Genomic DNA, 24,327 nt, shown 5'->3' with positions numbered 1-24,327 from the left:
CCCACCTCCCAGTCCTCCACTCCACAGACTGCCTTGAGAAAGGCTTTACCATTTCTCCTTCGTGGTGCTTATTACAACTGTACCTGCTTCTTCATGTAATTACTTGAGGACACGTGCCTTCCCCACCGCAGTAGAAACTAGCTAAGGAACACTTTCCAATCACTGGAACCCAGTACAATGCCGACATACGACAGGTCCGCTCATAGCATATCCCCCTTTCTAGCCTAAGGCTAACCCCTACATATTAGTTCTTTCTCTCAAATCTAAAATTACAAAAGGACTCTACAATACTGGTCTTTATCAACGGCTACATCCAAGGTTCCATGGAATTCCAGAGTAATCATTCACAGGCTTAGACCACGTGAAGACGCCCTGCAAAGCTATCAGAAGCATTGCGGTCACTACCCCATCGAAGTATCTGAATGCAGTTTGACGGGGTAATTTCGCAGTTGCCAATCTGTCAGAAAACTACCATGAATTAATTCATGATCACATCTTTAACCTTAAAACTTGCTCCTATAAATACCATCAGAAAAATAAATCTCACTTGAAAATTTAGCTGATCTGTCGGACTTCAACTAGTGCTGGTGCTGCTCAAGAGAGGTCTTGGGGGGGGGTTTCTTTTCCTGAATTCAGCATTAAGCCTCTTCCTAAGGCAGAGTGGTAGCTCTAAGACTGGGCTGCCACGTAAACTTAGCACTAATCGGGGAGCCAGCACCAAACTCCAGAGCAAAGAATAGGTCTTTATACCGGTAAAATAATTACTAACGACATGCTATTTTTAAAAGTATCATCTCTGGAGTTCCTGTCGTGGCGCAGTGGTTAATGAATCCGACTAGGAACCATGAGGTTGCGGGTTTGATCCCTGGCCTTGCTCAGTGGGTTGAGGATCTGGGGTTGCCATGAGCTGTGGTGTAGGCTGCAGACGCGGCTCGGATCCCGCGTTGCTGTGGCTCTGGCATAGGCCAGCGGCTACAGCTCCGATTGGACCCCTAGCCTGGGAATCTCCATATGCCGAGGGAGTGGCCCAAGAAATGGCAAAAAGACAAATAAATAAATAAATAAAAATAAAAGTATCATCTCTGCTTTCCTTTACCAGCTTCTGTAGAGTCAAACTCGTGTGCATTTTGCCTCAGCCAATTCAACGCCTTTCTCAAGAAGCCTCGGGGGCAAAGCCCCTCTAAGACCAGCAAGAGGACAGTGCCTGGTGAGAGCAGTTCCCCGTCAAAGCATCATAAGGCTCCGCCTACCCCCTTTCAGAATAGAATGACGGCTAGAGCTAGTGTCGTTAATCCTGCCAAAGTGGTCCCCGCCAACTTCTCTAAAGGAGGCTGTAGTGGGCTGGCAAGTGGTGCCCAAAGATATCAGATCTTAATCTGGAAGCCGTGAATGTTAAGTTTATAAGGAAAAGGGTCTTCGGAGATGTGATTAAATTGTGAGTTTTGAGATGAAAGACATTATCTGGGTGAGCCCTAAATGTCATCACAAGTGCAGAGGGAGATCTGACACCACCCGCTTGAGCAGACTGGAGTGATGGGGCCACAAGAAGAGGAAGGCCCCAGCCAGCAGGAACCGGAAGAGGCAAAGAACAATCCTCTCTGGAGCCTCTGGAGGGAGCCCCACTCACACCTTGATTTTGGTCCAGTGAAACGGATGGCGAACTGTGACAGAACACACGCATGCCTGCTGTGTGATGACACCAAGTTTGCGGTAATCTGTCACAGCGGCCACCAGAAAATAACACAGGGACCATGAAAAAGGAAACCAAAGTGAAAACGCTTTCTAGTTAGAAACCAGAAATCGATAAAGTTCCAACATGTCACAGGAAAAGAGATTTTAAGCACCTTTTAAAAGTTGTTTTAAGTGCACTTGGAAAAAAAAGTCACTTCCCCCTTCAATTGCACATACGAAACATGCCTACGGAGAGCACTACGCCGGCTTAGAGACAAAGCTGGCGTCTCACTTACAGACCTAACAACTTAGGCACTGTGCTCAGGCCCAGTTAACCAAGACCTTCCTTGGTGTGATACTGAACACTTTCATGTTTATACATAAGCTCATAATAAAAAAAATAAAAACTACTAGAGTTTTCCATTTAGCAGACCATTTTAAACAGCAAAACAGCCACCACTGCTAAATCTATCAACAGATATTTATGACACTTACACTTACTTATTCAGCCACTGATCTACAACTGAGTACAACGTAGTCAACTCACTACAGAAAATGCTTAAGAGTTCCTTTTTTTTTTTTTTTTGTCTTTTTAGGGCCACACCCATGGCATATGGAGGTTCCTAGGCTAGGGGTCGAATTGGAGCTGCAGCCGCTGGCCTACACCAGAGCCACAGTCACCCAGATCTGAACCGCTCTGCAACCTACACCATAGCTCACAGCAATGTCAGTTCCTTAGCCCATGTAGTGAGGCCAGGGATTGAACCTGCGTCCTCATGGATACTAGTCAGAAATGTTTCTGCTGAGAACTCCAACAGTTCCTTATTTATGTACACCATATGTAGGCAAAACGTATCACAACAAAGGATTTTACCTAAGAAAGATTCATGTCTGCAATGGTCTTAGTAGTTATTTCTCAAATAAAGGTTTTCAGTTGATGTGGCTGTTAAGGGAAATTCTGCTCCCTAAAGTCCCCCCCAAAACCTGCTTCCCCATCTTTCCTTATTTGAGCCAGCTGCTTACCGAGTGCCTATAAAGGAAATCAAAGATGCATCCTTTGTTACTGTATTTTCTGAGACCCAAACAGCATGTTACTTTTCTATGAACAGATGCCACCTAGTGTCAGGAGTCTCTAAGTACAACCCACAGTTTCTCAAAGCTATGAGGTGAAGTAGAACAAAGAACAAATCAATTCTTACTGGTCAAAGACAAGGGTGAGGAAAAACTTCCAAAGGTGATTCTTGCGCTGGGTCTTAAAGGCCAAGACTGCGTCTGCCAGGTGGCCATCAGTGCAGAAGGCAGCACACACAGTGGTTCCGGGTGTGGCTCAGGATGGAGTCACGGCGTCCCAGCTACCTGGGCTCCACTGCGTGCTCTCCAGCATGAGACCATGGACAAGCCATTTTGGCTTGCTAACTAATGCCTCATCAGTAAAATGAAAAGAGGTTTGGTAAAGGGGATAAATGAGCAGAAACTGCTAACACAGTAAAGCTCTCCAATCGTCTCCTCTTTTCACATAACTAAGGAAGAAACCAAGGCCAGACTTGTTGATGTATTATTCACCAAACTTTAAACAATCAAGTAGAAATTTCCCCTCCTACCATACCTCCCGCAAGGGGGGGGGGAGCACATCACCTCATCCATTTAAAAAAAAAAAAAGGCACAAATTTTCAAGAGAATAAAAAAGGACGGGGGTGCTAATTTATGATACAGGGTTGAAATCAGCCTCTGCTCCTCCTACTGCTCCTGAAAATAAGGAATATGCCCTCTGGCAAGAATGTATAATTAAAAATTATACTGAACTACATCTCATGTATCAACATTCAGAGGGACTACAGATCTCGTTAGAGTGGACCATACCCTTTAAATATGGGTATGTTCTAAAAAATATTGTTTTTCTGGTAAAATATTTTTCTGATAAAATATTATTTTTCTCACTATAACTCCATTTGCTAAAACAGTAATAGCTCCCCCATTCATTTACTGCTTCCTGTATTAATTTTATCATTTAATTCTCACACCCTGTAAAGTAGCCACTTTTTATTGTTGTTTGTTGTTGTTGTCACAAAGATGAAAGATTGGAGAATTTGCTCAATTGTACTTAAAAAGATCCCACCAGTGGAAAAGCATGTGATTAGAGGCAGAGACCAGCTAAAAAATTTAATGCAACCAAAAGCAGCAGTCAGTGGATGAGATGAGAGAGCAAAGGTCTAGTGTTTCAAACATCAGCTTGGCCAGACTCAGTAACACATCAGCTCAAAGTGCTGAGGACAGAAAGGATTCAAGCCGACAGGGTTCTCTAGCGGGGGCAGAAGTCTGCGTTGGGGAGCCTGCAAGAGCACCGTTAGCTGAGTTAGGGCTGCAGGAGGAACACATCTGCAGGGAGGATGAGAAAGCTGCGATTCGCTCAACTTGAGGGGAGCTCTATCCAGGCGAAGCTGTCCTAAGACGTGACAGCGCAGGACAGAGCGGGACTGTGAAGACAGTAGCACTGACAGTTCACCAAGCGTCTCACAGAACTCCAGAGCAGCAGGTCTCAGGTTAAAGGAACAGCTCAGGGACACGTCTTAGCCGCCCAAAGCAATTCATTTCTTCTGACAGTGTTACCGATACACGAAACCTCCCAGTTTTTTTTTGCACTTTATCACGGGCAGTTAAATGAAAGGAAAAGGTGACAGAAGTGGGAAGGAAGTAAGCAAGAGGCACGGTGAGAGACCGGCCTTGCAAAGGAGCATCTCCACCTGGAGCGTCTGGGCATACATACCAGTCAGTGCCCAGCCCAGGGTCAACGCACAGCTAACTAAGCCCTGCTCCAGACAAGACTGGAGAGCTCCATGTGGTAGGATGACCTGGCGGTCCTGGGAGTGACAGACCACCCGCTTAGTCTCTGTGGACCACTTCACACTAGTGCTCTTATCATGATCCAAGAAATGTGCTAATAACTTCACACAAATCACATCATTTACCCACATCCCAGTCCCTTCACAACACACTAAAAATATTCGTCACAATATATTATACAATTTACACAATGAAAACATTAAATATATAGAATAACACACACAAAAGTACTCTTATCACCCCCATTTCACAAATGAGAGGAAGTAAAAAAAAAAACTAGCCAAAACTGGGCTAAAAGACTGTCCATTCTTGACACCATATAAGAAAGCAATACAATCCTGACTCAGATGAATTTTTAATCACACTTTGTCCTATACCTGAAGAGTAAGACCCTAGAAGAAAAGAGACATGGTTGTGGAGTTCCTTTGTGGAGAAGCTGGTTAAGGATCCAGTGTTATCACTGCAGCAGTTCAGATCACTGCTGTGGCACGGGTTCAATCCCTGATCCAGGAACTTCCACGTGCCGCACATGCAGCCAAAAAAAAGAGACTTGGTTGTGATTTCATGGAGCTCAGAACAGAGGGTGGGAAGAGAGACGCCCCAGTTAGTACGAAATAGTAAATTCTGGGAAAAGCTATAAAGGAAACACATAGGATGTTGAGAGAGAGAATAATGTGGGAACAAACCTTCGACTGGATGAGCAAAGGAAATAAATCAAAAGCATAAACAGAGAAACAATCACCTTTTTTTTTTTTGGTCAAAAAACACTCCTGGTGTCCATTTTACATCCACCAAACAAGTATTTCCCGAGGCAACTGACTTTGTTTAAATCCTCTTCTGAATGTGGTCTGGTTTGTTTCTTTTTTAAGGGGGAGAAGCAGGTTTCTACCTGGCCTCTCCAGCTCTACCGGCTCACTTCCTAAGAGAACTTGGGTTTTGCTACTAAAAATACATACCCCTCCACATCATCCAACATCCTTATGTTTTTGAAAATAGAAAATAAAAATGTTCCTCAGAGATCATTAAACTGTATCAGATATTTCAATGTTATACAAACCAGGGTGGCTCAGCAGTTAATGAACCCCATTAGGATCCATGAGGATGTGGGTTCAATCCCTGGCCTCACTCAGAGGGTTAAGGATCTGGTGTTGCGATGAGCTGCGGTGTAGGTCACAGACACGGCTCAGGTCTGGTGTGGCTGTGGCTATGGCTGTGGCAGGTAGCTGTTGCTCTGATTCGACCCCTAGCCTGGGAACTTGCATATGCCTCGGGTGTGGCCCTAAAAAGCAAAACAAACAAACAAAGAGCAGACAGACAGAAAAAAATGAATCTGACCTACAATCAACTCAAGCCAGCATTTAATCAAGAACCTCTGGGGAGCCAGCGGGCACTGTTCATGGTGCTGGAATACGGCTCGAGTCCAGGGAACACTAGAGGGCGCAGGAGAGGTTCAGCTTTTGGGAAGATCTACTCAGGGCTACTAAGGAGCCTGGGGACCTTGCAAAACTTAAGGGACGCAAGTGAAAACCACTGATGAACAGAGCAGAGGGTGGGTGCAAAAAAGGAAGCAGAATGACCCTTCGCTGAGGGGACCTTCTGCCTTAGACCTGAGAGGCAATCACAGGGCTTCTATGAGACCTACCGACCAGGGAGAGTTACGAGTCCAGGTGTCTGCTTCACCCTGACACATGCGACTGAGCATTCGCCAACCTGGCAACCCTATGAGGTAGATGAGACGGGCGTTATCACTACAAATGAGATGGCACAGCTCAGAAATGAAGTTGCCTTCCTGAGGCCAAACTGCTTGAAGTGGTAAGGCTGGGTCCAAACCCTTAGGGCTAAGTCTGGGATTTACTCCAGTTCTTGAGCCACGCCAGATCCGAGCCGTGCCTGCATCCTATGCCCCAACTGTAGCAATGCCGGATCCTCAAGCCACTGAACAAGGCCAGGGATTGAACCCACGTCCTCATGAAGACGAGTCGGCCACAATGGGACCTCCGTGTACTCTCTTCTTTGCGTACTACGATAATGCAGAAAAGATGACACTGTGCAGAGACACAACTGACAAGTAGGAGCCACGGGGTAGAGGCACCACACAGACCTTAAGGATCAAGCTCTGGGGAGCCTAGTCTCCAAATTCCAAAACCCAACTGACTGTAAGCTGTCCCAATGTAAGTTTCTTTTGAAATTTAATAACGCGTTTAGAAAAAGAGAAAAGATTATGAGATGAACCACGTAAACCAACTGGAGAGATGGCAAAACGTGATTAAGTGTAAAAGTACCATTTAGAATTGGAGGGGATCTTGGAGACTAATATTCGGGTACCTGGCAGATGAAGAAACTGAGGCCTGGCCCTCCCAGTGCCACACAAACATGGAGCAGACGGGAGCACAGGTACTGACTTGCTCCAGCAGGCCTTCGCCAGCCCCAGAACTACATGTGTGCACGGTCATAATTATACTCAGCTCCAGAAGTCTGCGCAGCTTGAGTCTGTCTCTCACAGGTGTCGCCAGCCCCAAACGTGGCTGACGGATGTGGGAGCCACAGGCAGTGAGTGACCAAAGTGGACCCATGGTCCCAGGAACCCTTTAGCTCAACGGAAGAAAAGCCGTGAAGGAAACCATAATTTAGCGCATCGACGACTTATGGAAATCAGTGACTTTTTTCCGTTTTGTTAGACTATGTTAGCAGAGTAAATGGTTCTGGTCCCACCCTCAACTATCTAAAGATAGTATATGCACTCTAACTTACTGAATCTGAGCAACAGGGGGTCAAAAGAAAAGTGCTTTGTTTTGGTTTGTTTTTAAGCTAGACATTTACGTGGATTTATAAAAATAAGGTGATGAGTCTTTCTCGCACAGATGGATTCTCTCCATACCATGCCCTTAAAATAGTAAAATCCTGTAATGCATGTAAAATAAGATGTGCGTGACTAAAATCTGGGAACGCATCTGTTGGATAAAACAAGATATATTTGTAAGTGAAAACTACTTTCTGTAATTTGACTAGGACAGAGAAACTCTAATACCACTGCAGACAAGTACAGGGCTAGATACTGGTTATGCATGACCTTTGCTCTCAGCCAACACTTTAAATCTAGGAAACACCAAATGATGGGGAAGAAAAGGGATTACTGTAAAAACTAAAGAAAAAACAGATTTGTAGAAGGTTTTTGTGGGGAGGGGCCAGAATGTACTGCTGATAGAAACTTTCGCAAGCACCACGCATCCCTGTTGTTGGCCAGTACCCTGCCTTGGACAGTTTGTTTGAGTGAACTCAGCCATTAAAAATGGAGGGTCAATTCATGTTTCACACTTAAGAGCTTCCAATAAAATGTTTTAAGATTTCAAATTTGACAGTGTATCCAAGAAAGAAATTACTTTTCAAATCACTGTATTCTAATGGTTAGAGATCTCTAATGCTTGCAGTTTCAAGTGCTTTGGGAGTTCCTGATGTGGCAAAACAGGATCAGCAGTGTCCCTGTGGCGCCAAACACATGTAGGATCCCCTGCCTGGCACAGAGGGTTTAAGGATGCCACACTGCTGAAGTTGCGGCATAGGTTAAAAAAAACTGTGGCTCGGGATCTGATCCCTGGCCTGGGAATTCCATATGCCAAGGGGCGGCCAAAAGTAAAAAGTAAACAAATAAATAAAGGTCATTGGCTAGTTTTACCTTGTAGCAAATTTGTCTTGTAATAAATTTTATTGCAATTTAAAACCATTTCCATAGTTCCCTGGTGGCTAAGTGGGTTAAGGATTCGGCATTGTCACTGTGTTGCTGCTCTGGTTTGGGTTTGATCCCTGGCCCAGGAACTTCCATATGCCATGGGCAGGGTCCCCCCCAAAACCAAAAAACCCAATTTCCCACACCAAGAAATGTTAGTAGAATACATTTTTTCCCACTTAACTAAAAATCAGGCTGAAAAACTGTTACACTTTACACATAAAACTCATCTATTGCACAAAGGTCTGAGATGTAACTATCCCGTGCTCTCTTCCTGCATTTATTTAACCAACTAGGGAACCAACAGAGTGTTCGACTCAAGCAAAGACCTACCACTGCGGGGAAACCTCAACAGTTAAGAGTGTTGCAGGGTTGACACAGTCCTGTAACTTGGAGGAGGAGGACTCTGAGAGTGGAGAGGAAGTAAAGCTCCCATCTAGCTGGCAGGAGCATAAAATAACAGACTTAAAGACATCATTCATCTGAAAAGGTCTACTCTCCTAAGCCACAGGAAAGGTGTCCACGTGGACAGGGAGCTGTTCAGATGCTACACACACAAACGGCTCTGCAACACAACTAGACCACACCCTCATGTCCTATAAGCCCATAAATGGATACTCAAAGAGAATTCAGATTCAGTCCAAGATATTTATGACCCAAAGGAAAATTTATAAACATGCCCCACCCACAAAACTCTAAACTCAACAACACACGACAAACAAACCACCACCACTTTCTTCAGGTGCATATTCCACTCTGCCCCCCCTCCCCACCCCCAATGATGCCCCTGGTATGTGGTTCCCGTCTAGGTACCTGAGCACTTTAATGTACAGGGGAAGACAAATGAAAACATAAGCAAGAGAGCACATGGAAATGACTCCGAGTTTGGTCTCAAAGTTTATGGGTAAAAAGTTAAGCTCCACTCTCCTCTCCTCTTGAAAAGTACCCTATTACGCCTTTCACTCTCAAACTAAGTTGTTCTGTTAATGACAATGATTTTTTTAAACAACGGAATGAACATATTTTGAAAACCTACATATAAATCATTAAGCTCCATAACTTGGAGATTAATAAATGAACACTTCCTCCAGTGCCTACTGCGCACCCACTCTCCACCTGCCCTGAGCAAAGCCGAGAATACCAAGCTCACAAGAAGGCTGAGGGGACGGGCAGGTAACCAACCAAGGAAAACACAAGGCAACAACCGCTGAGGAGCAGGAGGTGGGGTGCGCGCTCCGGAGGGGTCAGCCCTGGATCTGCCTGCCTAGGAGGCTGGCAGGGGTGCCAGTGCTGCGGGGCGGAGGGGGGGCGCAGCGATTCTGAGGATGGATGTCCGTCTGGGAGAGGGAGGGGAGGAAGGCGGACAGGATGTGACTGAAAGGCACCAGGCCTCGGAAACTACTGAGGCCAGAGCTTGGGAGAGGAAGAGCAAAGTGTGGAGACTAAAAACGGGAGAATGGACCCGAGTTCCCCCCGAAACTGCGATTAAGGCGTTTGTGGACTTTAGTCTTGGAATCCAGGGAGCCCCACAGTGACAGGGCCGCACCTGTGATGGAAGTTGCTACACATTCGGCCAGAAAATGTATGTGTGTCTCAAACAAGTAACCCTTCAAGCAAGTTTCCCAAGGCGGACAAACTATCTGCGATTATTTCCGGCAAAAAGGATTTCCTCCTGCCTTTTCAAAGCACGGAGACTTTTCCTGCTCATCATCAACAGTCACAGGCGGACACGTTCTTAACGTCAAAGACCGAAAGAAAAAAGGTTCAGCCGGCAACCGCCTCCTCCGCTGGCCTCCAAAGCCACCTTCACCCATACACTTCGCATGGAAACAGACGACATCGGAAAAGCTCCCGGAGAAAGGAATCACAGCGGCCACCCACCGACTCTTCCCCCTTCCGGATGAGACTGCCCCTCCGGAGGGGGCTTCACTCGGCAGCTCGCGGACCCTGGCCGCAAAGGACACGCACGGTCGCCGCCTGGGCACGCTGAGGAAAGTTCTCCCACTCGACGGCCGGGCAGCGAGCGCTCCACAGCGGGCTACGCGACCCGAGAAGAGAGGGAGCGAGCTGCTCCGGGTCCACCGCGCTTCCGCACCACGCCGGCGAGCCGCGTCGAGCTGTCATCCCGAAAACAGGTTCTCCGCGTCTCAGGGGTGGGGGCGACGCGGACACATCATCCTCGGAGGAGTGGAAGGAAGACAGGCGCCCCGGGAGGACCAGCGCCGTGGCTCGGGACGCGGCGCCGGCGGAGCGAGGGGGCCCGGGAGACAAGCGCCGGCCAGAGGCCCCAGCCGCGCTCAAGGGCGGCCCGGCGCGGGCGGAGGAGCGGCCCGGGAGGCGAGCCGAAAGGAGGCTCGAGCCCAAACAAAAACAGCCCGAAGTTGAGCGCGGCAGAGGGAGCAGATTGGGCGAGACGGTTCACGGCTGCCCATTGGAGAAGAGGGAAAACAGAGTCCCCCAATCGCGAGCGGCGGGGCTGCTCCCCTCGTGCGGCCGCGGGCCGGCCCGGCGCTGCCCGGCGGCCGCTACCGCTCCCTTCCGGCGGCGGCGCCCACTGCAGGGCCCCGCGCCCCGCGCCCGCTGCTGCCGCCGCCGCCGCCGCCGCCGCCGCGCCCCTCCCCCGGCCGCCGCCCCCACCCCCCCGCGGCCCCGGCCCCGGCCCCCGCCCGGCGCCCCCGCGCCCGCCGGCCCGCCCCCAGCCCGCTGGCCGCCGCCCGCGCCCGCCGCCCCGGCGCCCCCCGCACGCCCGCCCCCCGCTCACCGCCGGGCGCTGCCCGCTCCTCCTCGGGGCGCGTCGAGGCCCCGCCGCCCGGCCGCTGCACTGGGGGGGGGGCCGCGCTCCCCAGCGCCACTCCCCCGTCCCCCAAGAAAATTAATCACCAAAAATAATTCCAGAGAAAAATGGAGAGTAAAATCCAAGATGGCGGCCCATGCCGCAGCACCGCCCGCTCCATCCGCTGTCGGGAAATGAGTCCCAGCGGCGGCCGGAGCCCCCCGCCCCCACCGCGCCGCGCCCCCGCGCCCCCGCGCCCCGGGCCTCACCTCGCCTCTCGCGCGGCCTCGGGGTTCCAAAGGCAGCCGCTGGCCTGGTGGCTCCGCGTCCCGGGTCCTGGCGCCGCGCGTGCCGCCTCCGGTGCCCGGGCGCCCTCACCTCATAGCTCCAGAGCCTCGCCGCCCGCGCCGCAGACGCGTCGCCGCCCCCGGTGAGCCGCTCGGACGCCGCCCGGGAACGGTGGAAGGACACGAAAAGAAGTGCCCTCGGCCGGGCGGAGGGACACCACTCCAGCTCGCGCCGCTCCGGCCGCCTCTGTTGCTTTTACGGGACGGGGGGTGGGGGGAGGCGGAGAAACCCGAGAAAGAAATGAGTTCCCCGCCGGGTGCTCCCGCGGCGGAGGGACAAAAAGCGAATTTCGAGCGGACGAGGCGACTCCCTGCTTCGCTCGCTCGCGGCGGAGGGATCCGTGTCGAGTAGTCGGCGGAGATCCCTCCGCCCCTCAGCTGCCCTTTAAATCGCGGCTGGAGGCGGCGTCGTCGCGCGCCCCTCAGGCGCCCCTCAAGCTTGAGGCCTGTTGTGCTCCAGTCCCGGCGAGGCTGCCCTCCACCTTGGTTCCCGGGCGCAACTGCACCCACCGGCAACAACCCCCGAGCTGGGACGGGAGCAGCCCGGGAGCGGGGTGGGGGTGGGGGGGACGGACGGGCTCCTCGCCCAGGGCGCCTCCCGGTTGCGCCGGGGGGAGGCGGCCCCACGGAGGCGAGCCTCTTTGTTGTGGGAATGGGTGTCATTGGAAGCTGACCCACCCTTCAAGGCCTGTGGGCAGCCTGAGCTCTCCACCGCCTCGTGTGCGGGGAGGAGGGAGGGAGCGTGCATTCATCAGGCCACTGGCTTCCTAGCGTCAGCCGCCCCTTTCCTGAGCGCCTACTGTGTGCCGGCTTCCCGGGAAACATCTTTCCGCCTCCCTGGTTGGGCAGTGTCCGCCCCGAGGATGCGGCCCCCTCCAGAAAGCTTGGGCGGGTCGGGATGTTGCGGAGAGAGGCTCACTCGCGCCAGGTGTGCGGGGAGCGTGCGAAGCCCCGCCCTTGGGGCCCCGCAGGTGGCGATGATGACTGAAAAATAACAATCGCGAGAGGACCAGGAGTACCAGCCTTTACTGCCTACCGGGTGCCCCGTCTCTCGTTCTCCCTACAACGACCCCCAGCAGGAGCGGACCGTCTTTTCCTGGTTCATACGTAGGGAAACTGAGGCACCGACAGGGGAGGTGACCTCTGAGCCAATCGGGGCTTGGGCCGGCGCCCTCATCCAGCACTCCGGGGAAGAGTGCAGGCGTCGAGGTTGCCACCGGCGGGCGGATGCACGGAGGCGGCGCCCGAAGGGTCTCCCCCGACGCGGAGGGGAGCTCGGAGGAGGCAAGGAGGGGGGAGCGGTTGGGCGACGTGAGCCCAACAAGTGCAAAGGCCCTGGAGCGGGGGTGGGGGGGCGGGGTTGCTAAAGACGCCGCCGCTTCCGGAGCTTAGGGAAGCCCAGCGCGGCTCCTGCAGAGAGGAGGCGGGCAGGGCCCGCGGGTCCACCTATTCCCGGAGGAGCCCCACGTCTCCTTTGGCTTCCTCTGCATCCCCCAGGGCCTGGCCCCGAGTAGGCCGACCGGAGAGGACGGTTCCGCGGGGCGTGTGGGTGACCGCACGGACTGTGGGCCGAGGAACCTCATTATTCCTCCTCCTTGACCTTGGGTGGCAGACAGGACGCTCATCAGCCCCTTCCGCAGGTGACCAACTGAGGCGCAGTGATTTGCTGAGGGCAGGTATCTAACAGGTGGAGGCGGGGCTAGACCTTAAGCACCGGAGCTCCTCCCACTGCCCTCGCCTTCCCGCCCGGGGAAGCCCACCCGGTGGGGTCCGGACCAGGGAAGCCTCCCCAGGCTTCAGGGGAAGCACAGCCAAGCACGTCGCCCTGCCCTTGCTGCCTTTTCACTCCAAAAGCCTCAGGGCCATCGGTGACATCAGACGTTGTCATGCCACCTTCTTCTTTGCAAGCCCGGCAGGAATGATTTGCTTTGGTTTCATTAGCTTCTGATTGATCGCTAAAGTTTTTTTCCAAGGTTTTCAAGGGTGCTTGGCTCCGGATACTCAAATTGCATCCCACTGAGACTGGCTTTGCCACCCCGTTTCCTCACCGGATACCCGAGGGAGGCGAGCACAGTGGGCACCACAGCCCTGTGTGGGTCCTCCTGGGCCTTGGTGCCCAAGCCCCAAGTCCGCCCAGGCCTGGGCAGCCCTTCACAGCCCCAAACATCAATGTCTCCCCACTCCAAGCTTTCCAGAGTCCACCGCGACACTGAGTCCTGAGGCTGATGCCCAAACTCGGACGTTGTGAAGCCCCCAGACTCCCGAGATGCTGGCAGCTCCCTTCATCATCTGCCCAGGGCCAGGCCAAGTGTTCCGAGCGGTGCTTTGCAAGAGAGCAGGCCGGAGAGGGGCAGTCAAGACAGATGGTCAAAGCCAGGTATGGGCTGGTGCCCTGGTTCTGGATCTGTCCCTCCCCCAGCTTCCCTGCATTGCCAGCTGCTCTTCCTGCCTCAGCTGAGAGGCTCAGGGTGGGCCAGAGCCCCTGAGTTGGGGCTCAGAACCTTGATGCAGCCATGTTGAAGGGAGGCTGGGCTGGGCAGAGGCCACAGCCCTGAGCGGCCCTCCTGGGGGAGACTGGAAATTCGACTTCCCTGCAGTGAGTGTGGCTGGCTGGAGGCCGCCTCCTGCCAGCTGGCAGAGGAGGGGGGATGGGGGACAGGAAGTAATGTGGCCAGGCACCTGCCCAGCCCCCACGTGACAGGAGCCAGTGGCATTTACACTGGGAAGCCGCTGGATGCCCCGGGTGGAGGTGCTAAGCCACAGAGGCGCTGGGGCCCCACAGTCCAGGACCGAAGGGAAGATATTAACAACTCTAAAGATAAAGACTGAGTTGGCGGAAGGGGCCCAGACCAGCCCCCGGAAGCACCAGGAGTGCCAGCCCAGCCCAGAGCTGACCTGGGAGGCGCACCCTTGTCGGGGCATCGGCTGAGGCTGCGGAGTCTATTCCAGCCCCCCTCCCCACAGCAGGGCCCAGGGACACTTGAGACCCAGCCTGATGCCCCCAATCCTGCATCACTCTCCAGCTCCCCTCCTTCAAAGGCCAGGTTCATCCAGTGACGGGCTGGCAGGATTTGCCTGCTGGGATCCTGTGCCCACAGGGAGGGCCCACAGGTCGTGTTGAGCCCAGAATTCCAGGCTGGTTGGTGAGCGGCTTCTCATTGTAAAGTGATAACTTGGCTTTTGGACTCTGCCCACACATCTCCCCTGGTCTCCCTCCCCTGTCCGGAAGGCAGGGCTCTTCTGCTGAGAGCAGGTGGCCCTGCAGGAGGGGGAAAGGGCAGGGGACATACCCAGATGATTCCGGCTCTCTGGCCACCTGCCTGAGTACCACTAGGCCCCCCCGCGCCATCCTGGCCCTCCACTGCCCACCCTGCCTTCGGTAGATGAGCTGCCCAAGGCCAAGTCAACAGCAGCAAGAATTTACAGCAGCTGTGAACAGGACGAGTCTGCCCTGGGTTCAAATCCCAGCTCCACAAATTTCCCAGCCTGTGTGATCCTGGGGAAGTGATGCAGCCTGTCTACACACCATGCCCCCATCTGTGCAAAGGCGCCCTTGGACCTGCCTAAATGGTCTCCTACATAGCTTTAAAATCACTTTTGTACTGAGAGGCCCAAATTCCCATCTCCAGCCTGCACAGCTCTGAACTTCCGACACCGCTGCTTAGGTGTGAAACAGGCACGTCAAACACAGCACGGCTGAAACGGACAATGCACAGGCCCACCTCCACCTCTTGGAGAGTCTTCGCATTGCTCAGGTCCAATGCCTAGCTTTTATTCTTCCTTCATGGCCTTTGCCTTTGTTTGTTTTGTTTTCTGCTTAGCACACAGCACCACCTAACATCCTCTATCTCATTCATTGCCCCTGCTGGCGGCGTCATCTCCCTTCCAGGCTCTAAGCTCCTTGAGGGCAAGAGGCTTTGCCTACCTAGTTCTCGGCTCTAACTCTCAGCCTCCAGAAGAGCACCTGGGCCTGGCTGTAGCCAGGATGTAGGATTATGCTAATCTTCCAGGATTGCTACAGGCGTAATAAGCTACTCTCCTGGCTCCTGGGGCTTAGGCTAAGGTGGAGGCTTCTGGAGTTCCTTTTGTGGCTCAGCAGTAACGAACTGGACTAGCTTCCATGAGAATGAGGGTTCGATCCCTGGTCTCGCTCTGGGTTAAGGGTCTGGTGTTGTCGTGAGCTGTGGTGAGGTCCTGGATGTGGCTCGGATCCTGCTGTGGCTTGTTGTGGCTGTGGCTGTGGCCGGCAGCTGCAGCTCTCATTCCACCCCTAGCCTGGGAACCTCCATATGCTGTGGGTGTGGCCCTAAAAAGCAAAAAAAAAAAAAAAAAAAAAGTTGAGGCTTCTCCACCCCCCACCCTCCAAGTGCATAAACCCCTCCCTACCTTTCAAGCTCAGGGGCACCCTGGGCTTGGTGTTGACCTGGGGCCATCAGATGCACCCCAGGGACAGCCCTGTGCCCCGAGGGGTGATATTTTTCCGGGTTCCTGCCACACCCCCTCTGTTATCTTCCCGGTCACCACCAAACAAGAGCCCAGCTGCCGCCACCCCTATCCTTTCTCACACACCTGGAGGTAAACACAGAGTGGACCAAGGCAGCTGAAAAACTGGTTTTCTCAAAGGCAGGGAAAGCTTACTCTTTTTTTTTTGTCTTTTGTCTTTTTTGTTGTTGTTGTTGCTATTTCTTGGGCTGCTCCCGAGGCATATGGAGGTTCCCAGGCTAGGGGTTGAATCGGAGCTGTAGCCACTGGCCTACGCCAGAGCCACAGCAACGCGGGATCCGAGCCGCGTCTGCAACCTACACCACAGCTCACGGCAACGCCGGATCATTAACCCACTGAGCAAGGGCAGGGACCGAACCCGCAACCTCATGGTTCCTAGTCGGATTTGTTAACCACTGCGCCACGACGGGAACTCCTTTTGTTTTGTTTTGTTTTGTTTGTTTGTCTTTTTAGGGCCAAACCCACAGCTTATGGAAGCTCCTGGGCTAGGGGTAGAATCAGAGCTGCAGCTGCTGGCCTACACCACAGCCTCAGCCACACTAGATCCGAGCCGCATCTGTGACCTACACCACAGCTCAAGGCAACGTCGGATCGTTAACCCACTGAGCAAGGCCAGGGATCAAACCTGCGTCCTCATGGATGGGAGTCAGATTCACTTAAGCTGAGCCATGAGCGGAACTCTGCGAACTTTATTCTTTTTTTTTTTTTTTTTTTTTTTGGCCTAGAAGTTCGCAGGACGGGCTGAGCTGCAGTTGTGACCCACGCCACAGCTGTAGCAATGCAGGATCTTTTAACCCACTGTGCCAGGTAGGGGTTCGAACCTGTGTCCTGGCACTGCAGAGATGCCGATGCTTCTGTTGCACCAGAGTGGGAACTGCTCTTATTATTTTTTAATAATTTTAAATTTACAGGAAGATTCCAAGTGTATCACAGACAATTTTATTTTCCTGAACTGTGAGTTTCTGCTGAGAAGTTCCAAGACTACCAAGCAGAGTGGGGTGTGTTGCCCGGCAGGTGAGAAATCCTCCGACAAGACCAGATGGCCACTCTCAAGATTCAGAAATTAGGGGAGTTCTCGTTGTGGCTCAGTGGGTTATGAACCTGACTAGTCTCCATGGGGATGCAGGTTCAATCCCTGGCCTCTCTCAGTGGGTTGAGGATCTGGCATTGCCATGAGCTGTAGTGTAGGTTGAGGACTCAGCTCAGATCTGGCGTGGCTGTGGCTGTGGTGTAGATTGGCAGTTGCAGCTCCAGTTTGACCCCTAGCCTGGTAGCTTCCATATGCCACCGGGACAGTATGAAAAAAAAAAGATTGAGAAATTAACCTCGATGAGTCAGTGCTGCTTCATCTTCACACAACATTCACGTTTTCCCAGTGACCCTAGAAAAGTGTTTTAGGGCAGAGGAGTTGTCCAGAGCCCCGTGTTGCCTTGACTGTGGGGCCTTCGGCTTCCTTCACTCTGGAGAAGACCCTCCCCTTCCCTTTAATTACATGAATTGGGCAAAATCCTGGAGCCTACAGAATTGTTCTGTGTTGTTTTTACCAAACCTGCTGCCTGTGGAAGTTCCCAGGCCAGGTTTCAAACCCAAGTCACAGCAGTGACAATGCCAGGTCCTTAGCTGGTAGGCCACCAGGGAACTCCCAGAAGAGTTATTTCATAGCATGTCCCCCAATTTCATTTTTTCTGAGAGCCCCCCATGATTAGATTAAAGTCAGGTATCCTTAGCTGGAATGTCACAGAAGGGAGGCTGTGCATTTCATCCTCTCAGGTGGTGAACGCTCTTAACTTGACCAATAACTTATGAAATTCACTTGAGTCACTTGATTAAAGGATGCACCAGGCTTCTCCACTGAAAAGTCATTTGTTTTCCCTTTGAAATAAGTATTTTGTGGATACTTTGAGGGGATGTAAGCATTTGTTTCTCCTGAAACTAACTTTCTCTCTTCCTCCCTCCCTTCTTTTCTTCCTTCCTTCCTTTCTTTCTTTCTGTCTTTTTAGGGCCGCACCTGCAGCATATGGAAGTTCGCAGGCCAGAGGTCGAACTGGCCTAGACCACAGCCACAGCAGCTCAGGATCAGAGCCAAGTCTGTGATCTACACTGCAGCTTTTGGAAGCACCAGATCCTTAACCCACTGACCAGGGCCAGGGATCAAACCCACATCCTCATGGATACTGCTAGGGTTCGCTACCGTTGAGCCACAACAGGAACTCCTGTTAAATAGTTCTAATTTGTGTTCCTTGTTCTCTCTCCCCAGAGATATTTATGGTGACTTTATTTATAAAACCCCCAAACTGGAAACAATGCAGATGCTCACGAACAAAAGAATAAATGAAATGTGTGATGAAATCCAATGCAGAAATAGTAATGAATGAGCTACAATGTGGATGAATTTCAAAAACATTATGTTGAGGTAAAAGAAGCCAGAAACCACAGAGAAAAAATTGTGCGATTCCAAACACGCGATGTCCCAGAACAGAAAGAGGCTCGTCTATGGGGATAGAACTACGAAGCAGCACTTGCCTCTGGGCAGGTGCGATTGACTCGGTAGGGACCCAAGAATTTTCTGGTATGTTGGGAACATTCTGTATCTGGGGCGGGTTACCCGGATACCTACAGCTTAAGTCTAACTTCTGTACAAATTGCTGGATGGAAATACATTCTCAAACAAGAAAGGAACAATCTGGGCAAAGTGAATTGAACCAGGCTGCTGCTCAGTGAAGACCTCTCCAGCTTTTCCATGACTTGTCCGGTGGTTGAGTAAATTTTGCAAAATCATTTTTCCTTGGCTGTTCCCCAGACATCGCTTCTGGGACTGACCTAGGCTCAGAGTGCATGTTCCAGGGTCAAGGTGCAGGTGAGGAGGGACTGGAGGTTCTTGCTCTGCCATCTGGCGCGTCAGTGCCAGCTAGGGCTGAGTGATGTTTAAGGGGGAAGGGGTGCTGCTCTTGCTTCTCATAAACTTACTAGAAACTTCTACTCCCAGGCAGGCTTCCCCATTGCAGGCCCTCAGGGCACTTCCCAGATGCTGTCTGACCTGCTCAGAACTGGGGGCCTCCAGCCAATTTCAGGTCGACCTTGGACTTCTCTGGCCAGGGTATCTGTGTGGCACATGGAGTCAGCTTTTTTTTTGCGGGGCTGTGGGGGGGGTGGCCATACCTGGGGCATATGGACGTTTTCGGAGCTAGGGGTCATCATGGAGCTACAGCTGCCGGCCTACACCACAGCCACAGCAACGCCAGATCTGAGTCACATCTTCGATCTATACTGCAGCTCACATCAACGCTGGATCCTTAACCCACTGAGCAAGGCCAGGGATCGAACCTGTATCCTTGAGGATACTAGTAGGGTTCTTAACCCACTGGGCCACAGTGGGAACTCCCACGGAGTCAGCTTTTTGCTCCATTACATGGTTCTCGGTTCCCTTGTCGTATCTCACAGGTACACGTTGGGCTATTGGCTCATTCTGGCAAATTCCTAGGGATGGCATTTCCTGAGTCAAACGTGGAGATGATTTCTTGTGTAAGCCTTCTGGATGTCCAGGCAGAGAAGCTGGTGGGGGCCTGGACTTGGCATTGGAAGTGGGGACCCTGGCTTCGGAGGTGGGGGCCCCTAGAGCTTCAGGCTATAGGATGGCGGAGGGAGCCAGCTCATCAAGGGGGAAAACCAGAGCCTTCAACGTTCTGGCCACAGGGTCGTTCCTGCTCTTGAATTAAAGAGAAGAAATGTAACAAGCCCTGAGCCCCCATGAGCAGCTGGCAGGGTGAGCAACAAAGAGTCAGAATCATTTTTTTTTTCTTTTTTGGTCTTTTTGGTTTTTTTAGGGCCACATCCGTGGTATATGGACGTTCCCAGGCTAGGGGTCTAATCGCAGCTGCAGCTGCCAGCCTACACCACAGCCACAGCACGCAGATCCAAGCCAGGTCTGCGACCTACACCACAGCTCACAGCAATGCCAGATCCTTAACCCACTGAGCGAGGCCAGAGATCGAACCCGCAACCTCATGGTTCCTATTTGGATTCGTTTCCACTTTTCCACGACGGGAACTCGAGTCTTTTTTTTTGCCACCCCCACAGCATGTGAAAGTTCTGGGCCAGGGATCGACCCCTCACCACAGCAGTGACCCCCTGCACCACAAGCGAACTCCGAGACTCAGAATCTTCACTTCCTCCGTCCCCACAGTCCCAAGGCATGAAATCCACACCCTGGCCCCAGCCCTGCCCCGCTGCAGCGCCCAGGCCTCTGAGGGGACCTTGAGGAGATTGGACATTCTGGCAGCTGCAATCTACAGCAGAGCCCAGTTGGCCCTGAGCCAGCTGGGGGGACCCATGGGAACTTGCTGGCGAGATGGGGGTCTCCGGGAGAAGACTAGGGGAACGTGCAGATGCATCCAGAGGGTGAGAGGGCAAAGACATCCCCGAGTGTCAGAGCAGGTGGTCCTTCCCACGTGACAAGCGCCACAGGCGGCCCCAGTCACACGTCGATCCGAGCCCCCTGCGTCTTGCATCTGAGCCTCTGAGGGGAGACCAGGTTGCAGGGGATCTCGTTCCAGCCTGACCCGGGCAGATGCTCCACAGGGAATGTGTCTTTACAGAGGGCTTTAAACTGGAGTTCCCGCTGTAGCACAGCAGGTTAAGGATCTGGCATCACCACCGCAGCAGCTGGGGTCACTGCTGTGGTGCGGGCTCAATCCCTGGCCTGGGAACTTATACAGGCCGAGGGTGTGGCCAAAAACAGCAAAAATAAGAACAAAGGGCTTTAAACTCAGCAAAGAAGAGTCTTTCAACCTGGAAAGGGTCAGCGCAGAGAGAAGTGACTGCCTCTTCATTTGTGTCAGTTTCCTGTGGCTTAAAACAACATACGATTATTCTCTCACAGCCTGGAGGCCTGAGGTCCAAAATCAAGGTCGGGGCAGGGCTGTGCCTCCCTTGCAGGCTCGAAAGGAAGAGCTTCCCTTGCGTCTTCCAATCTTCCAACTTCTGGGGTCTCCAGGCGTCCCGGGGCTTGTGGCCTTGTCCCTCCAGCCTCCGCCTCCTTCTTCACATGGCTTCCCTCTGTCTCTGTGTCAAATCCCCTCTCCCTTCTCTTACGACCCTTTTCATTGGGTTTCGGGCCCACCCAGGGAATCCAGCATGATCTCATCTAGAGACCCTTAACTGAAAACTACACCTGCAGGAGTTCCTGTTGTGGCACAAACCCGACTAGTATCTGTGAGGATGCAGATTTGATCCATGGCCTCGCTCAGGGGGTTAAGGATCTGCAGCATTTGAAGGTCCCAGGCCAGGAATCAGTTTGCCAATCACAGTTTGTGGTTTATGCTATAGCTGCAGCAGCACCAGATTCTTAACCCACTGTGCTGGGCAGGGGATTGAACCTGGGTCCCAGCACTGCAGAGATGCCACCGATTCCATTGCACCACAGTATTTATTTATTTATTTATTTATTTTATTTTATTTATTTTTTTTGTCTTTTGTCTTTGTTGTTGTTGTTGCTATTTCTTGGGCCGCTCCCGCGGCATATGGAGGTTCCCAGGCTAGGGGTTGAATCGGAGCTGTAGCCACCGGCCTACACCAGAGCCACAGCAACGCGGAATCTGAGCCGCGTCTGCAACCCACACTACAGCTCACGGCAACGCCGGATCGTTAACCCACTGAGCAAGGGCAGGGACCGAACCCGCAACCTCATGGTTCCTAGTCGGATTCGTTAACCACTGTGCCACGACGGGAACTCCTATTGCACCACAGTATTTATTTGTTTGCTTGTTTTCGGCCGCGCCCGGGACTTGCAGAAATTCTTGGGCCAGGGATCGAACCCACACCACAGCAGCAACCTTAGCCACAGCAGTAGCAATGCCAGATCCTTAACCCACTGAGCCACCAAGGAACTTCCAACTCACCTAAGGGGTTTTAGACTAGAACTTTCAGGAATGGAAGGGAAAGGGGAAGTGGAGAAGACGAGCAGAATTGAATCTTTAAACCCCTCCTGGAAGTGAGAAGTAATCGCAACAAAGAAAGAAAGGCAGAATGGTTTCCACATTAAATTCGGCTGCTCCGGGGTGATGCCAACAAAGCCCTGGGCACTGGGCAGGTGCTTGAGAAAGCGGCAGTTCCTCCCCTCCTGTCTGGAGTTACCCGACTCTTGAAGCCCAGGCTCTTTCCACGGGAACGAGTCGCCTCTGGTGTCGGGTGAGGCTGGAATCCTTGGTCCCCATTGTGCCTTCTGATTCCTGTGTTTCTTCTTCCTTCCATTTGGGAACAGAGTTTTCAACAATGAAATATAATTTAAGGGCAAAGGTGCTCCATCAGCAGAGGAACCAGTATTTGGTTCAGGGCTGCATTCTGCAAATGCTTGCTTATTTAATTAAAAGAGTAATACTCTACATAGCAGCATTTAGTCACAACAGCCAAAGGGTGGTAGCAACCCAAGCGTCCATAGATGGATGAATGAGTAAGCGAAGCGTGGTCTGTCCATGCAGTGGCATTTTATTCCTCCTTAGCAAGGAAGGAAGGTCTGACCCAGGCCACAATGTGGATGGAGCTTGAGGACATTATGCTCCATAAAATAAGCCAGAAACCAAAGGACAAATACCGTGTGATTCTACTTACAAGAGGAAGAAGCTAGCAGAGTAAAAATCATAAAGACAGAGAGTAGGATGGGGGCTGCCAAGGACTGGGGAAGGGGGATTGGGGCGTTAGTGTTCATGGGGACAGGGTTTCGGTTCTTTTCAGTGAAAAGGACTCTGGTGGTGAAGGTTGTACAATAATGTCAAAGCACTTAATGCCACTGAACTTTCAGTTAAAAATAGTTAAGACGGGAGTTTCCGTCATGGCGCAGTGGTTAACAAATCCGACTAGGAACCATGAGGTTGCGGGTTCGATCCCCGGCATTGCCATGAGCTGTGGTGTAGGTCGCAGATGTGGCTCGGACGGATCCTGCGTTGCTGTGGCTCTGGTGTAGGCTGGTGGCTACAGCTCCAATTTGGCCCCTAGCCTGGGAAACTCCATATGCTGCAGAAGCGGCCCAAGAAGTGGCAAAAGACAAAAAAAAAAAGGTTAAGGCAGTAAAATTGTTTTTGTTTTTCTGGCCACACCCACAACATGCAGAAATTCCTGGGCCAGGGATCCAACCCAAGCCACAGCATTAACCAGAGCCACAGCAGGACAACGCTGCGTCCTTAACCTGTTGAGCTGCCAGGGAACTTCAAGACAGTCGATTTTGTTAAATGTGTTTTACTATGATCGAAGAAACACCGCCTCCCGGTTTGCCGAATTTCCGCTTGGTGCCGTGCACTGTCGAGAATCAGTGTCATCGCTTTACAGATGGGAAACTGAGGCTCAGGGTGACCTGCCTGAGGTCACAGAGCCTTGGCGGCAGAGCCTGGCTCCCACCTCAGCAAGCGGAAGAAAAGATGAGCAATTATTTTTCATCGCTGCACCTGAGGCGTATGGAAGTTCCCAGGCTGGGGATCACATCTGAGCCGGAGTCACTGCCTACGCCACAGCCACAGCAAAGGCCAGATCCTTAACCCACTGCACCGGGCAGAGGGTTAAATCTACGCCTCCACAGCAACCAAAGCCACTGCAGAGACAACGTGGAGTCCTTTAGCCTGCTGAGTCACCAGGGAACTCCCAAGATGAGCAATTTGAGGGCAGTGGAGACGGTTCTCTTGTGGGGGAGGGAGAGCAGCTTGGGGCAGGGAAGCCACACGGAAAGCGGCTGAAGGCACAGGGAGTTGGGCATTTGTGCGGGAACCATCTGCAGTGCTGTGAGATGGCTTCTGACGACACTCAGCATCTCCATGAAGGAGGCACACAGCTGGGTTCTGAGGCTTTTTCAGGCACTGGACGAGAGTGGTTAAAGATTGGACTAGACGGTTTTTGAGGAAGCTGCCCAATCCATGAGCTTCTCATCTTTTTTTTTTGTGGTCTTTTTGCCTTTTCTGGGGCCGCTCCCATGGCATATGGAGGTTCCCAGGCTAGGGGTCTAATCAGAGCTACAGCTGCCGGCCTACACCAGAGCCACAGCCACACCAGATCAGAGTCACGTCTGCGACCTACACCACAGCTCACGGCATCCCCGGATCCTTAACCCACTGAGCAAGGCCAGGGATCGAACCCGCAGCCTCATGGTTCCTAGTCGGATTCGTTAACCACTGAGCCACGACAGGATCCCCCGAGCTTCTCATCCTTAAGAACATGCCCTCGGCCTCCACTGGGGTTATTTCTGGCACCACTCTGCCCCCAGGGCCAGAAGAGGTTATCCAACCCAAGTTGAGCAAATCTCTCTCGGGGAGACTCTCATTCTTGGTTTCAACCAACATGACTCCATGCCAGCCCTGGGGAAATAACAGCAAACCTGAGATGAGGTTCCTGTCCTCAAGAAGCGTGTGGTCTAAGAGGGGAGCTGGACTTTCAACAGCTAAACAAAGAGACGAAATACTTAGGGAGGTGATCAGGAGGGTGAGAGA

The 24,327-nt window shown here is 52.2% G+C and overlaps 1 protein-coding gene across 5 annotated transcripts in view; it reads right to left on the bottom strand.

Annotated features, from left to right (window-relative positions):
• KMT5B (lysine methyltransferase 5B) overlaps positions 1 to 11,685 on the bottom strand; it is a 58,081-nt gene extending 46,396 nt beyond the window's left edge. Inside the window, exon 1 of one of the 5 annotated variants that reach the window (XM_047775075.1) lies at positions 11,279 to 11,685. The gene's annotated coding sequence lies outside the window, so the exon portion shown is untranslated. Of the gene's footprint in view, positions 1 to 10,997; positions 11,176 to 11,278 lie in introns of those variants that run through there. The other 4 variants (XM_047775074.1, XM_047775072.1, XM_047775078.1 and 1 more) reach the window with 4 other exon arrangements.
• Between the last annotated feature and the right edge of the window lie 12,642 nt (positions 11,686 to 24,327).

The sequence above is a fragment of the Phacochoerus africanus genome, chromosome 4 (genome assembly GCF_016906955.1).
Source record: "Phacochoerus africanus isolate WHEZ1 chromosome 4, ROS_Pafr_v1, whole genome shotgun sequence".
Classification (NCBI taxonomy): Eukaryota; Metazoa; Chordata; class Mammalia; order Artiodactyla; family Suidae; genus Phacochoerus; species Phacochoerus africanus.
Note: the sequence above shows the minus strand (reverse complement) of the source record. Positions and strands in the feature narration are given on the sequence as shown.